The sequence below is a fragment of the Amblyomma mixtum genome, chromosome 3 (assembly GCF_055824585.1).
Source record: "Amblyomma mixtum isolate Tamu chromosome 3, ASM5582458v1, whole genome shotgun sequence".
Taxonomy (NCBI): domain Eukaryota; kingdom Metazoa; phylum Arthropoda; class Arachnida; order Ixodida; family Ixodidae; genus Amblyomma; species Amblyomma mixtum.
The window spans coordinates 188,897,945-188,913,697 of NC_143014.1; the positions used below are offsets into that span (position 1 = coordinate 188,897,945).

The 15,753-nt window shown below is 45.6% G+C and overlaps 1 protein-coding gene and 1 long non-coding RNA gene across 2 annotated transcripts in view; both read right to left on the minus strand.

Moving 5' to 3' along the window:
* The window catches only part of LOC149353029 (uncharacterized), a 146,683-nt gene that overhangs the window by 113,153 nt on the left and 17,777 nt on the right, over nt 1-15,753 (minus strand). The gene's annotated exons all lie outside the window — the stretch shown is intronic.
* On the minus strand, nt 871-5,889 carry LOC149353030 (uncharacterized). The gene is made up of 4 exons (XR_016290898.1): nt 5,050-5,889; nt 4,736-4,825; nt 3,530-3,641; nt 871-1,654 (listed from the first exon to the last, which is right to left on the minus strand). It is a non-coding gene; the product is annotated as an uncharacterized LOC149353030 (long non-coding RNA).

Consider the following 15,753-nt stretch of genomic DNA (forward strand, 5'->3'; position numbering starts at 1 on the left):
TGAGGCACGTCAAAGGAAATCACAAATTCGGGATCACGAACGCTGAACAGCAGGATGAAATGCCCGGCGCTTCAAGAAAATCAGCGCGCGAAGGTCGAATAAATGCTAACAGCGGAGCCACCAAACCCGCCGTTAAGATATAGAGACGGCTGCAAATAGAAACGAGCATTACGCAACCTGTTTCCGTTGTCGCAGAGCGCGAGATCGCCTGACATGGTAATCCCTGACGACTCAACGAAGCAAGCACGCCTCTCATTGCAGCTCTGCCTTAAGCAATCACCCGAGGGACGCGACGTCAGTGGCATGAGTGGGCCACAAGCTGCGATCAGTGGGCGTCGCGTCAGCCGGCAGCACACTCGTGTACACACGCCTGGCCCCGATTGCTGTTAATTTGGGCCATCGCTTTCAGCGATGGAGAAGCCGTAGCTGCAGTTTTTCTTTCATCCGTCCCCTTGAGTCTCTCCTCAAGTGACCTCTATAAATGACGTTGATACGGGGGCAGCGGACGCACGTTACGACCGCGGGGAGCATTACGTCAGCTGTCTAGTGATTGCGCAACCATATAATAGCGGTTTCGCGGCCGTGGGTGTCGACCGGTGCAATTAAGATAATCAAGTGGGAGTGACAGCCACATTTCCATTACACTAAGAAAAATTGGAGCGGACACGTAAGCTCCGCCTCAATGGTATGACGCTATAGCATAATGGGCTAATTTCCATATGTGCAGAAGACAATTCTCTACTTTACATTCATATATCCCTTGGAGAACTATTCGGTGGGCAGGTTGTGATGACGCCGCAAGGTCACGTGACCTAAGGGACCCACCTGACCTCCTACACTCTAAGAAAAAAAGGTGTGATCTTAGTCTTTTTGAGGGGTAAAACACTTGTCGCTGAGCTGACACCTTTTTGGGGGTAAGGTTACGCTGTTTCTTGGAGACTAAGTATTTATGCTCTCGCACATAGAGTAATGTTACGCTCTAATAGCCTAAACTTGCACTGACATAAGAAGAGTAACTTTAAACCAGTTAGGTATAACATTACGCCTTTCTAAAAGGGGTAAATGTTAGCCTGAGGAAAGCATAAACATATCCTAGCATGCAAGGTGCAAGTTTGCACCTTTAGCAGGTAAATTTATGCTACGTATAGAAGTGCAAAGTTACTTTGTCAAAGACTAAACTTATACCGTCATAAACAGAGCAAAGTTTGCACCCCTGTGGTGCAAGCTTATACCCTTACATGATGGATAAAGTTACCCTTCTAGTGGTACAAAGTAATGCCCTACTGCAAGGGGTATCTATGCACTACTCGGTGGTGTATTTATACTGTCCACACGAGAGCATTATTACCCTTCTGTAGCGTAAACCTGCCCACTGAATGCAGAACTAAAGTTGACCCATATGGTAGAAGCCCGAGTCTTTCTGGAAGTGCAGGCAGTGTCAAAATGTTGCGACGAATCTTTCATGTGAGATGGTCTGTGTCATTGTGTGTTCAGGTGCAGGTACTACTGCAGAATGTACACAAAGAATTCATAAACGAATCGGAGAAAGAAACATACCGTCATATTTATTTTGCCACATGCTACACCATATTACAGCAATGACCCTGGCAGTCTTCTTCATACAGGTGGAGGCAGTATGTACCATGTATTTGACCTGCACAGAGAAGAAAACATATAATGAATTTTGCAACCACAAAGCTCAGACGACGTGACCATGGGCTTAGTTAATTCAGGTCTAAAAGTGTAAACCACACAAAAGGCAGGGATAAATGGAAATGCATGAAAACAATGCCACAAGTGCAGGCTTCTGTTTATTATTGAGAACCAAAATCAGAAAAGATATGCAGGAAAAACAAAACATGTCCTAAATGGCAGCTACTTAATCACTCACATATGCTGACATTATCACAAGCACACTGGCTTCTCAGGAAAAATCCAGACTATTGTGCCCAGCTGCACGGTCAGGCTGTAGGCATCCCGGATGCCAGACTAAGAAGAGGGTCATATCGAGAAACAGAAAAACATGTGCATGAAATGGAAGCTACTAAAAGGTGATACTAAAATGAAATGCCGTTTAACAAACCCTTCCCTCCATTCTCGTGTTTTTATTTCTCCGTATCTAGAGTGGTTAAGGTTTCATGCAGCCCTTGCTAACAATATGTCTCTGGTCTCTGATGCCATTATATGTTTTGTTGCCCATACAGTGAATTTTCTTCCTAAAAGGGAAGTGCAGGTGATTATCTGAGCATCAATGAGTGATACTTCCAACTGTAATTTTCCCTGCATTATTACCTGTGAATTCATTTCCAATTAGCAAACAGCAGGAAGCTTGTCCCTGTGATGGCATTTTTGGGTGCATTCCATTGTCACAGCCTTTCGATACAGTTTAAATACCTGGTGAAAGGCCTATGCACAAAGGCTATGCACTATAAATCTTAGTGTACCACTCCTGGAAAACAAAGAAAAGCTTTCGGCTAAATGTGAAATAATAGCAAGGGCAACTTACACATCTAAAGAATTGTCTCCATGCATGAGGTAACGTCATACCCAAAAAATTATTTGGACCACATTATAATACAGATACTTTTTATTCACGTTCATAGCCTGTTTCATACTACACCTCTACATTATGCCTGTGCAAAAAGCTTTGGTTATGGACTGGCCTTCACTGACAGACTACATTAACTACACAAGCAGCATAGAACAGTCTCCTTCTAAAGCACTATTTTTGCTTGAGGAAATTACAAATCTCGTCTTTTTATTTAGACAGTGCTGCTTCATCCAATGCTTGCAGCATATGCAGCAGCAGTAATTCTCATGAATTACATTTTGCTGGCACAATAGAATGTTACCTTTACACATCTTTTCAGATGCTTAGCATAATGAAATTGTAAACACTGACTGACAGCATTCAAGAATGGCTATTAAAAGAGTTGCCTTCCATATCTGCTGTCACATGCAGGGAACGTGAGCTTAATTAAATTTTAAGTTCACTCCGATGTGAAATAAAACTAATATGGATTCATGTGAGTTGTTGGAAATTATTCACATCAGTGAACAGCACCTTCCTACTCAAAAAGAAAGTGTGAACAGTGCAAAGAAGATTAACAGCCTCACGTAGCTGCATATCACATTAAGCTTCACATGCATAAACGGTGCTAGTCATATTAGCTTGGTAGCATGCCACCCTGCCAAGCATTACCATAATTGTGTCATTTTTTTCTGACGTCAGCAACATGGATTGTAGGCAGCGCCTCTCAAACTAATTCAATATGAAATCTTTGCTGAAGTCCAGCCTACTTTTGCAGAAAAAAAACTGCATTTATACTTCATGCCATAAAAGTGGTCACAATTAATCAAACCATTATTCAGAAATTCTTCCAGAACTAAGTCCTCGAAAACATTGAAAAGCTCTAAAATCTCTAATAGAATGGCTGCAGCTGTGCAACATAGCATACTATGTTCACGGATGGACATCAAGTGATGATGAACTTGCAACAATGTCCCAATTACATAAAAACATACATACCACACACATCTAGTCCCGGCCACTTGTACGGTTTTGAAGAATCCAGGCTGAACTTCGGTGCCATGAGTGACAATGGTTGTGCACCTTTGCATCCCTCCTTCTCCCAGGTGCACTGCAATAGAGGCGTCATTTATAGCGTTAGTGTAATGGTTAGTGATAACTTATATGTTCATTAAACCACGTAATGGCAGCACACATGCTCAAAAAACTACAGGAATATTTTGAAAATAACAAACAACTTTTTATTCCAAATTTTATCCATTACAGCACTTGCCACATATTTATAAGAGGCATAATTGGCGCAATGCACTGGCACAGTAAGCCTACACAAACTTCCACAGCACAATGGCCTATTACCAGTGAATTGCCACTAAGTGCCTAACATAATTAACATATTTTCTAACAGCCACTGCAGAAAAAAGAAAACTATACTGCTACTGCTTACGAGATTGACAGTATTCATTACAGAATTTTTTTTTCGTTGACAGATTACAGCAGTGCAACCAAAATCCTTATTGTTCTAAACAGAAAAGCTTAGATACTAGCGTATTCTTCTATTCAACCTCTTAGAGCGACATCAAACCTAAAGTCTCCCTCTTTCATAAGAGAATACAAGAGCAGAAAAAGAGGTGACATAGACTGTACGCTTTTGTGAGCTAATGTTTGGCCACCAACTAGCCCCGACCTTTTCACTAGTAAAAAGAACTAAACAAGTTCACTTTTCTCTATTAGTTCTCAGCCTGAGTGAAGAGCCAGTTACATATCAACTTAACACCATTAGCAAGCGCATCTTGCCATTCGAATGCAGTAAAACTGCTGGCATGATAAGTCACATTCTGGGTTAGCAAAAATATTGCAAGGTGTAAGCGAAAACGGCCGCATGCCAGGAAGCGCAGAGCACAAATGAGCTGCTAATTTCGTGCCTATGCATAAATAAATTTCACGTTTACTGTTTTATCGTTTGCTTGCTAGTCCGTGATAAAGAAAAAAAAATTGACGCCGTCCATTCGCAAAAAAAAAAAAAAAAAAGCGGCCTGGCAGAAGGAGTTGCCTTGCAGCGCTAAAATTACAAAGGGATTATGGTCCAATAAGAATCACATATACAGTGCTGCAGTAGATGTGAGCACTGCGCGCAGTACGCGCCACAGAAGCGCGCACCCTAATTTACTCGCCCCTTACAGAACGGAGACTGCGGCTTGGACTTACCTTACTGAATGGTCGTGAGCAGGGACAAATACTTGGCGTTGAAGAGACGACCGGCAATGTTCTTTCGCACGGCAGACGAAGGATCATGGCCTGCAGCGAAAGAAAGCATGAGAAAGACGCCGGCAGATTGCGCCGCTGCGATCGTGTGTTGTACACGATAGGCTCCCTCCGGCCGCACGCGACCGGCTCAAAACAAGAAAATAGCAACAAGCAGCGGCTCGCGCACACAATCCATGATAAAAAAATCTGTACTGAACAGACCATAACTTGATGGCAGGAAACAACCCATATGACCAAACGAAACTGTCACTTACTTGTACGGTTGAAATTGGGCGCAAAGAATCCGTACGATGAGGGCGCCGCGACGATCTGGCGTGCGCTGTTTCTTTCAGACGTTGACTCTTTCGCGAAGATGTCGCCCACTGCAGCGTCACGCATCGATGAAGCTTGCACGATGAAGTAATCGCTGAACAGAACCTAAACGCACACAGGCCCGTACTACAAGATGAAAAGAGGAATGCGCGTCGCGACTTGCACGACGGCACCCAGTCGCGGTAAACAGCGGCTTCGTCTTCGACTCTACGCGAGCGGCCAATCCAAATAGACAGGCACGTGACCTGAAGAGAGAGAAGGGAGAAACCACGAGAAACTACAACCCATCGCCAGCCATCGCTTCCAAAGCTTGCTTCGCACCATAGAGGAATTACAGAGGAGGTTTTCCTTCCTCCATGCTTCGTGCCTTTCTTTCGTTCCGCCGGACCCCGCGCTTCCCCTCTTTTCCTTTTCTCCGCTGACTGAAAGAACGTCTGCGTTCCCAGTAATGTCCCAAGGTCAAGCCGCCCGCGTGCGGGCGACAACCTTTGGTCGTTGCAATGTGCTGGTAGCTTATTATTTTTGCATGCGCCTCTCTGCCCTTGTGGCACGTATTTTTCCGCGCTTTCGGCGTGCGCACAACTCTTCCGTTATCGGAGACAACGAGCGCGGCGAGACTCGTCTTGTCAGTCCTTGCAGTATCCCTTTGAAGCTTTTAATGCAGCCAACTATTACGCAGTATGAATTACGCAGATGCTGCCGTAAATGTGTGGCGTATGCAACAGAATAGTTTTCAGAGCAGCTGCAGCTTAAAGTTACGAGCATCATTCGGAAGTTCTCGTCAGCTCTCATTTACTACCGCATACAGAAGGCACTGCGAAATATATATCAATAAACTGCCCTTCCTGTACTTCTAAATCAGTCATAGAACCGGCTAAAAAAGCGATGTAAATGCTGCAGCATTATTGATTCAATGTCAGGCACAGTAACAGTTTTAAATACTGATATTGCCGCGTGATATTGCTGCGAGAAATTTCAACTTTATTTTGTGCTTATGGGGCCGCACGTGTGAGGAGAATCCGAAGAAAGAAAAACCGCTCTGTTCAAAAATAGTTTAACTCAATCGAAATAGATACAGCTGTAGAAATATTGATTTAATAAAGCCGCATCGAGTGATCAGAAGCGTCAGGCAAACAAAGGGGATTCACAACATTTGAGGAAGATGGCGCAGAAGAGGGCTTCAAACGACAGTCGACAACTGCTGATGCAGCAGTTCTCACCTCTCATCGTTCCAGTGTTCGCGAAGTTCTCAAAATATTTTCAAAATGGGTCAACAGAGCAGAAATGGAGCACTGCCAGCGCTATGCCAGCAAGCATCCGTTAAGACGCTTCAACCGACTGGTTATTCGGGCGATTCCGTCTATTATACGCACTTTCATTTTATTCAATATAGGCAGTTGCCACCGCTGAATTTATGCTTTTGTTAAAGATTGGTTCGTCAGTGCGATACAATGTGTCCTTTAGCTCAGTTTTATTTGTGCATACAAGACAAAAGTCTCAGTCATCCGAAGCAACTTACGATGATGAAGGAAAACCTGCCGGTTTATACGCCGTAGTTTCATTTATTTTCGAGCTTGGGTCTTCGGGCAGCGTCTATCTAGTGCAATGTACTGTTTAGTGCTTATCATTAGCCTCTAAAAGAAAGAGTTATTTCCTGACGCATGAACCATTCCATAAGAATTCACAATGCACTGCCTCAATATAAGCGCCTTGATTACTGTTTCCTCTGGCACCCGGTTTGTTGCGGAATTCTATACTTCCATAGCGCTACAGTTCGAAAAAAAAATTGGAGGCAGTCAACTTCATTTCTGAATATCAGTACTATACTTGACTGTATTAAAGCTGCGCGGAACAACCTAAAAGCTAAAAGTTACGCACACGTACACTGAGTTTAAGCTAATTTCTGCTCTTGTAGGCGTGCAGCACAATTTCATACGCAAGAGAAGTTCGAATAGACTTAAATCGCGTTGGTCACCTCGCTCCCTGTTTATCAATGTAAAATAAGCTGAAATTGAATTGCTTCTATGTGAAACACTTGTACGCGCCAAAACATGATCAGGAAATGCAGCTATCTCGAAAACTGATTACTATGGGCTTCGCTATCTTGTGCCGAGAGAAAGGATCCGTACGCTTGTTGGAAAGGAAACGCCGAAATGTCTTTTACACTGCGTTGAGGAGTTTCCGAGCAGATGTACAAATGCTGGTGATCTCATAGTAGACCAGCAAAAGTGCGACTCTGAGGCCTGGCTCGTGTCTTGGTAAAAGTGCTCTAAACAAAAATGTACCTATATATATGGAATGGTCAGGCCACGTTCACAACTCAGTTCAGATGCAGAATTATTCCTTCCCTAGTTTCTTGCATTTTTGTTTTTCAGCGTTGTCAGTATTAGTGGTGAAGATCACACGTTTATCAGCGAGTAGGGCTCTTTTTTGCTGTTGAAATGGAGCAGAAATATGAGAGTGCAATTTATTCGGGATTTGCGTTACATTGCATCTTCAGCTAACATAAAATTACAGCGTCAACAATCTCGCTCGTTCGTCTGATTTTGATTTATTAACTTGTATGCATGTTAACCTGAACCCTTTCTGTTATTCGTCTGTTATTAGCTCAGGAACATGTGGCACAACGAGGGGTTATTCGAAAAGCAGTGCACGTTATTCGAAATTGTACGGAGGGAATTAACCGCCCTGGTACTTATCGTACGCTATTAGAAAATGAAGAACAGCGCGGACTAATAGAGCTTACGCTGGCTGTGAAGCAAAACTGTTCCTTTTAAAGCTTTTATTACCTCTTTAATAAAAGCTTAACCACAAGCCGAAATTATAAGCGCAATAATTTTCATGCCTCTGGTGTGTTGAAGCGCTAAACTGTTGATTTCGTTCAGAGCTGCTATTGGTCAGAGGAGTAACACAGCACCGATCATGCCGTCTGTCTTTGCTGACTTACTTCTTTTTTAAAATGATATCCAATCATGAGTATGAAAGCACATGCACCGAATATTAGTGATTATTTTGGTCGTTAGCAACCAAGAGCATGTTTGCATGCGTGATGGTTGTCGTGGCCGATCGCGGCCAATGCACCTTTTTTCAGTAACGTTCTGTGCATCCGCCAAGCCCCTTCGTCCGCCATTATTGCCGACCATGTCAGGCGGAGATGGGCAGAAGATCGCTGTACGTGTTCTTCGAAGAAATAGCTTCTGGTCACTTGAAGAAGCGAGGAGGCGCGGTCAGTGTCGCCAGCGCGGGTGAAAGGATCAATGCAGTGGGGGAGCGTGAGCCAGCATAGCTTTCAACTATTGTCCTCAAAATAACCCCGCCACCCCGCTTTTGGGAGAGGGCCATCTTCGAGAGGGAGGGGAGGCGGTGAGGGCTGCATACTTTGCTGTACAGCGTCTTCGCGCAGAGGGAACACAGCTGGTTTGAGGAGTAAAAAAAGGGGTAAGTTTTCTCAAAGAGACTAACGGCCTCCACCACCTCCACACGGGTGTAACGATGCACTCTGCAAAGTGCTTCTTTAGTCCATGCGCCTTCAGATAGCATAAGTCGTGAAGATGCACCCTTCTTACACCCTTTTTTCTTAGAGTGTAGGTTGCTCTCTGGGGACCACCTGCCAGAGCCATGCCCGTGATTTTTCGCTCACAGGGCCGAAGCCGAAAACGCCGAAACCGGGTTTACTGGGGAACAAGGCCTTTAACGCTATGGCACTAAAATTACCTTTTGTGAAGGTTCAAAAACGCTGGGGATGATTATTGAGTTCGTCCTTAGCAAACAACAGCTAGTCGGCTAACAGACGCACCGTACTTGAGAGGTGCGAATTAATTCCTAACCATTGCGAGTTTCTTAATGACCACCAAAATGTGAACACGCGAGCTCCTCTGCATTTTGCTGCCATCAAAGTACGGCCGCCGCGTCAGGATTTGCGCCCGAAACCTCGCGCTCAGCCGGCGAACGGCGCAGCCGCAGAGTCATCGCAGCACTTAATGGAGGAGATAGACCGAATGAAGCGCACAGGAACCGATTTCAATCTTCGCTTTTATTCGATCCAAATTCCGCTTTCGCTTAGGTTGTCCGTTTTCAGACCTAGGAAGACATCAGGATTTCACGACGTATACTTGGCCAGTCCATTAGAATTGTAAAACTAAGCGCTCGAAACCAATACGAAGGAAGCAGCGTGCAAGTGTGCTCGGCGGCAGTCCGAATCGCTCGCCGTTTCCTCTCAAACTTGACGTCTTGTTTTGTCCCTCAATTTAGGGCAATTGGAGAGTAAAAGAAGATAGCCTCGAAAAACGATTTAAAGCACGATAAGCTTAGGTTTCGCCTTCCTTGTTTCTGATTCTCTCTTCATTCATTTCTTCACACACAGCGTAGAACATGCAACGTAATAAACTGAGAATGTAAATCACAGTTAGCAAACACTTCGCGATTACATACCGCAGTGTTGATTAAACTAGTAGTTAGCATGCAGTGGTTGACATACATAGCTGGCGAAAGCACATCTCGCCGTTTTAGTCGCGCTCTGAAATGAAATTATTTCGAAGTGAAGGAAACAGAACATAACTTCAAATTTTCTGATGTGCGAACACTGGGCTTTGGTACAACAGTTCACTCTCTCGTCTTTCCAAGCAGCTTCATTGGAAAGAGTGAAGCATGCCGCTATTATCTTATAGCGGATATCTTACTCTCTGCTAGCGGCATCGATGCTTTCCTACTGGAAAGCGCGCTTTTTCTGCTTTGCTTCGGTGCATTTGGTGAAGCCAAATTTGCCGCTTACCATTTAAGCAGTCGCAAGGTTACAAAAACCTTGCGGAATATTTTAGCAGCTTGATGAAATAAATACAGTTTCTATTGGTACCACCGCGAAATTACAATTTAGCAAGCACCAGGCTGGCTGCCAGCAACCCTCGGGATCTTCCTGCGCGCACAAAAATCATTTTATGACACTGCCTGCCAAGGCAAGTCGGTAGTGTCACGCTCATCAATAGCACGCTCACTGGGTGATACACTCGTCCGCATCACTGAAAACCGAGGAGTAGACGGACGTTGTGTTACATGCTCGAAATGATGTTGGCGCAGCCAGAACATTTAAACTCCCTGCGGCAGCTGGACACGGATGGCATCCTGCTGCTTATCGCAAGATCGCTTACTCAACCACTAGCTGCGGCTGCAGACTTTTGGCAGAAAAATAAAACGCCCTTGTGTCGAAATTTGATGCCGAAACGTATGAGTAACGCAAGCGATGACCAGTGGTCTATAGCATGCTATTATGCGTCCGATGGCTTTAAGGAATGGGGCAGAAAAGCTCCTGCTACAACGTTATCCCAATTGCTCGTGGTAGTCGCTGTGGCTCTGTGAAGGAAATTGACTTAGCTAATTGAAAGAAGCGCAGAAGTTATCAAAATTTCCCGAAATAACGTTGTCGTGTTGACAGTGTAGTTCGAGTAACTTTGCATTCTACCGCAAAGAACTGTGGTTGACGACAACACTGCGGCAGTAAGTTCCGGAATGGCCGGAAGCGACTATTTCTGCCTCCGTTTTTTTTTTTTTCAGTATTACCAGCTTTTATTGCCCACTAATGTTTTGCCACGCTTGGTGATCGTAGCAAAGATTGGGGCGCACAATACGGGAACTGCAGCTAGTATTTCTGCTACTGGCGGGGACGACGCGTGAAAAAAAAATTAAAACTGCACGCATTCATGCCAGCTAATAAAAATGGCGCATGTAGAGCAACGGCATCGATTCTAGCTGTTTTTTTTTTCAGACGCAAATGTATGATGTAAATTCGCGGCAGTGTGAGCTATTGTGCTCATTTACTAGCACGCTTTTTTTTTGCGATTTGTTGTTTTCGCGGGCGTTGAAGCGTCGAGAACTGCAAGTAACCATGGTGGATGTGCACCGTCTCACCGCTCAATGCTCGCTCTCTGGAAGAAAGCCCCAGCGACACTCAATCAAGCTATGAGCGTGCGCCCCTTTTCGATCAATAAGCACTTGACAGGAGAAGATGGCCTCCGTATTCACTTGCCAAAGGAAATAAGTGACAACAAGCTACGAACAGTGACAACGTTTCAAGAGAAAGTTTGCGGGCGCTGCCAATTACTGAGAAGACTGCGCAGCACCGTTAGATGAGAAGGGCAATAGAAACTGTTATCGTCAACCGCATGAAATAAAGGAATGGTTCTCGCAAGAAGCGCGATCGTTAGAAACATAAAAAAAAAGTTCATAGAACGAGCGATTTACGAAACCTTTTGTGAAAGGACAATGTCCTAAGGAGACATGCCGGCGTTACTTATTTACACTGTGGCCAAGATATTCTTGGTAAAGACTTGAGTAGCGCAGATAATGACGGGCCAAACAGCCATGCTGGCGTTACTCCAGAGCCTCGGGCGTTCACTCAGTGCTTCACGACCTCAGATCTTTCTTGAAACGAAACGCCTTGCGCCTGCGCATAATAGCGAAACTTCCTTGCGTTACTTCGTTTGTGTTCTTGCCCTTTGATGTTGTTTTGCCTCATGACAAAACTGCAACAAAACATCACGTGCGCTGCAATGGAACAGTGTTCTACACGAGACCCGCCGCGGTGGCCTAGTGGTTATCGTGCTCGGCTGCTGACCCGAAAGACGCGGGTTCGATCCCGGCCTTGGCGGTCGAATTTATATGGAGGCGAAATTCAAGAGGCCCGTGTACTGTAAGATGTCAGTGCACGCTAAAGAACCCCAGGTGGTCGAAATTTCCGGAGCCCTTCACTACGGCGTCTCTCATAGCCTGAGTCGCTTTGGGACGTTAAACCCACATAAACCAAACCATAAACCAAACTTACTACACGAGAGAAACTTGAGCCAAGTAGATGAATGAGATAAATTAGATTGAAATGAACGAATAGGTGTTAGAATGTTTCTTCGGATTTTCCAGCTGCGTTACGAAGGTTGCTGCAGAATAGGCAATGCTTGTCCCGGCTTCTGAGATGTCCGAGCGCCAAAGACAACGTGTTGAGTACAATGCCATAGCTAGTCTGAAAACGAACATCGCAGTGTATGGCGAATCGTTCGCAGCTGTACATATTTAATGGTTACAATTAAATTATCTTTTGGTAATTCCAAGCGATAAAAACAAACCTGCCGCATTCATCTAGTTATCTAAAAAAAAAGCCAGATCCGAAGTTAACTCCACAAATTTATCATTAGTTAGCCTAATTGTTGTTTTAGGACACCAAAACAGTGCATGAATTCCAGCCCTGGAACTTCACCGCCTTCTGGTGCTGAACTAGGAAAAGCACGAATCATCAGGGGCCTTTAATCAACCGCTAAGATTGAAGTTCTAAGTTCAAACTTGCCGCTGCTTGTTCTAAAATGCCGATGAATAGAATAGTGGAGCTACCGATATAGATAAATCAGACGAGGCGAAGAAAGTTATCGCCAGCGTTGCATTCAAATGGGCTGTAGAAACAATGCACGGCAGACATCCCTTTGTGGGAAGATTAAAAGAATAGCACATCTCATACCTTCTAATTGACTGTCTAAATGGTTAAATAAGGGCTTAATGACTTCTCATCTCCAATTAAATAAGTCATGCTGCACGCCTCGACTGTTATTCGCACAGACGGCGCAGGCGGACGACAAAATTTCTGCCTCATTACACATTTATGAAAAGTGCGGGGGAAAAAACGGAGAAGAGAGACGAGACGACGATGCGCACGAAGAAAAAAAGGACTCGTCTCCGGACTCTGCGACTCGCCCTGACCAGCGCGCGATTCGTTTCGGGCATAGCCGTGCCATCAATCAATAATTGCGCGCGGGAGCCGCCCGGCATATTCGACGTCGTTTTTATTAACTCCGTATACAGTGGCCCTCCTCTTCCAGCCTTACGCTTACTTATCAGCTAGGAACTTCATTCTTTTTGCCGGCGAGTATTCCCTCGGCAGCGCGCCTCCTTACTTCCGCCCTCGCCGTCCATCTCGTTACCGCGGCCGCCCCGTTCGGCGGCGCGGTCATCTTCTATCCGGCTGGCCCCGGCGTCCGCAGGCGTGAGGGCGAGAGCGGGACAAATCTGGGGGAGGAGGGGTAGCGGCAGGAGAGCAGCTGAAGGCCCCGCTCTCGGCTCTCTCCGGGGCCTTTGTTGGTGACTCCATTCAATGAAGCCGCGCATGCGGCCTTTTATTCCGGCCCTCTCTTTAACGACGTCGACTTCGTTTTCTCTCGGTTCGCAGTTTGCCTCCAGAAGGAAATGAACGGTGTTGCTGTTGCTGCTGCCGCCGTCTGCGGGGATGAGGCTTTCGCTTCCTTTCCACAGATTTCCAGTCCATGCGTCGTCGTCTCTCTCGAGGAACGCTTTGAAATATACTGACAGCCCCGAAAAGCCCGCCAGAAAACAGGAAGCGGAACGAACCGGCGCAAAATGCTGAAAGCTTCCAAACGTAATTTGAGAACAGCCCGCAAATGGAAAGCTTGGCTTAGAAAACCGGTGGGTCCCCGCGCACTGGAGGGAGAAGCCGAACGAAAGATCCGCGCTTCTGCCGCCGCCTTTGCTCGTACTCGCAGGCACCACTTGCCTAGCAGCCCAACCTTAACTTTCAACTCAACCCGTGCAGATGACGGCTCGCTCAAGTTAGTGATCGCACACACGCTTGCGCGAAGTGAGAGCGAGAACTGGGCGCTGCTGTAGCCTGAGAAAGGGCTGGATACTTACCCTTTCCCTCCTCCTTCTGCTGCGCTCCCAATACGACAGCAAAAAATGATGAAAATATAAGATACGCTCTACAAGAAGCCAGACTATGCCACGACTGCTTGCTGGAGAGAGAGAGAGAGAGAGAGAGAGAAAGGAAGAACTTGCAATATCCGAGCGACACAATTAACTCGAGACCTGACGATTCGAGAACGCTGATGTGCTCTACCCCAAGTCTCCGTCGCGCATGGAGCTATCCAGTCGTCTTGCGGATTTCCCCTCGCGCATTGTTCGAGCTCAGTTTTTGCTAACTGGGGCTCCGGCGGTGCGCCGAATAACCGTGAAAATCTGAATACCCGTCTCAAAATCCTGTAGCTTTTATTTTTTTTTCTCACTACCCCAGACTCGAGTTTTTCTCGTATCTGTTGCCTATAATCCGAGAATCGATGGAAAGTTCGCGCGGAATAAATTAGCTTCTCCCGACTCGTACCGGATTAGAGGCCCACGCATATAGACGTTAAAGCTCTGCGTGCGCCTTCGCAAGTGAGGGAGGCTGAAAAAAATCAAATTAAAAATTCTAAAAAACAGAAAACTGGAGCATAAGAAGACGAGGCGTGTCGCAGACTCCTGTCGCACCATTCCGTTGCAAAATACCGCCTCTTAAAATTGTTGCTTTCTAGTCGCCAGCGCTCAGGTTTTTATTAATTCACGCCTGGAAACAGCATATGGTGCAAAACGTTGCACTTTTTTTTTACATGCACTTTATGCACGGTTTAGACCAATAAAGCCAGGACTCGCCATCTCTTCACCTTCGCTTTGAATTCAGTCTCTTTTCTCGACAAAAGGGGGCTCCGTTGCCAGAGATAAAGTTTCGAACTTCTATATAAAAACTTCACGACTTTTATCCTGTTTCTTAACGTGGCCTTTACAAACAGCACTGGGATTTTTCCCTCACTGTCAATAGGCATTGCTATATATAAAGCAAAAGGGCCATCGTGCGTCACGATGCTTGGGAAATGCAACAAGAATGAGAAATGCTGGCGCTGTCCAGGTGGTTTAACTGACAATAGGAACATGCGGAATAAATTTGTCAGTCTAGCTCTCTGCCTAATCCGGATTCCTTTGTATGCACTCTTCTGCCGAAAGATCCTGGCAGAGGTTCCAGAATAAGTAGACAATGCAGCAAGTGTCGTTAAGCTGGAAACGACCGGTGGAGTCATGCCTAACGGTGTAAAGGTACCGATGACCTTTGTGCATATGCTCTTCACAGGGAACGTCCAGAATTCCCGTTTTCAGCAAAACCGCATGAAGGGAGAAGTGCTTAGCTATTTTTGGATATTTCAACAGCTATAACACAGGCCCAAATTGCAAAGCGTAAATTACAGATTGTCAAGTACGACTTCGAGCGCACGACCGGAGAGCCTCCTAACATGGTCATTAAAGCCACCTGTGCAGCCATTCCCCAAAATTCAGGAGGAAGTGCTGGACCTATCTGCTCCTCAAGGCCCCAGTTGGGTGCTACAACTATATATACTTGCAAAATTTTGTTTATTGCAGTCGTATTGATTTCACATGTGTTTAAAATGCCCATAAGCCTTAATTTGAAGGGAGTGTAGATCGATTTATTACATTTCATTGCTGTTAAATATGCAAACTCCGCCCAAAACAAATTGCTTTTTAAAAGCTACATTGCGCAGACCTCATGAAAGTACGGCGATTCACCAGACACTTTTCCGCTCCATGACCCGTCGTGGTAGGTAGCGGCTTAGTGGTTGTGGCGTTGGATTGCCGAGTACGAGGTCCTGGGTCTAACCCAAGCCGCGGCGATCTCATTCCGGTGGTGGCGAAAATGCGGAAGCGCCCATTGAAGAACCCCAGGCGGTCGAGATTAATCCCGAGCCCTTCCCTACGTCATTCCTCGCAACTCATATGCAGCTTCGGAACGTTAAGCCCACATGTCGTATGTCCTCCGAGGAGTAAAGCCACGCGCA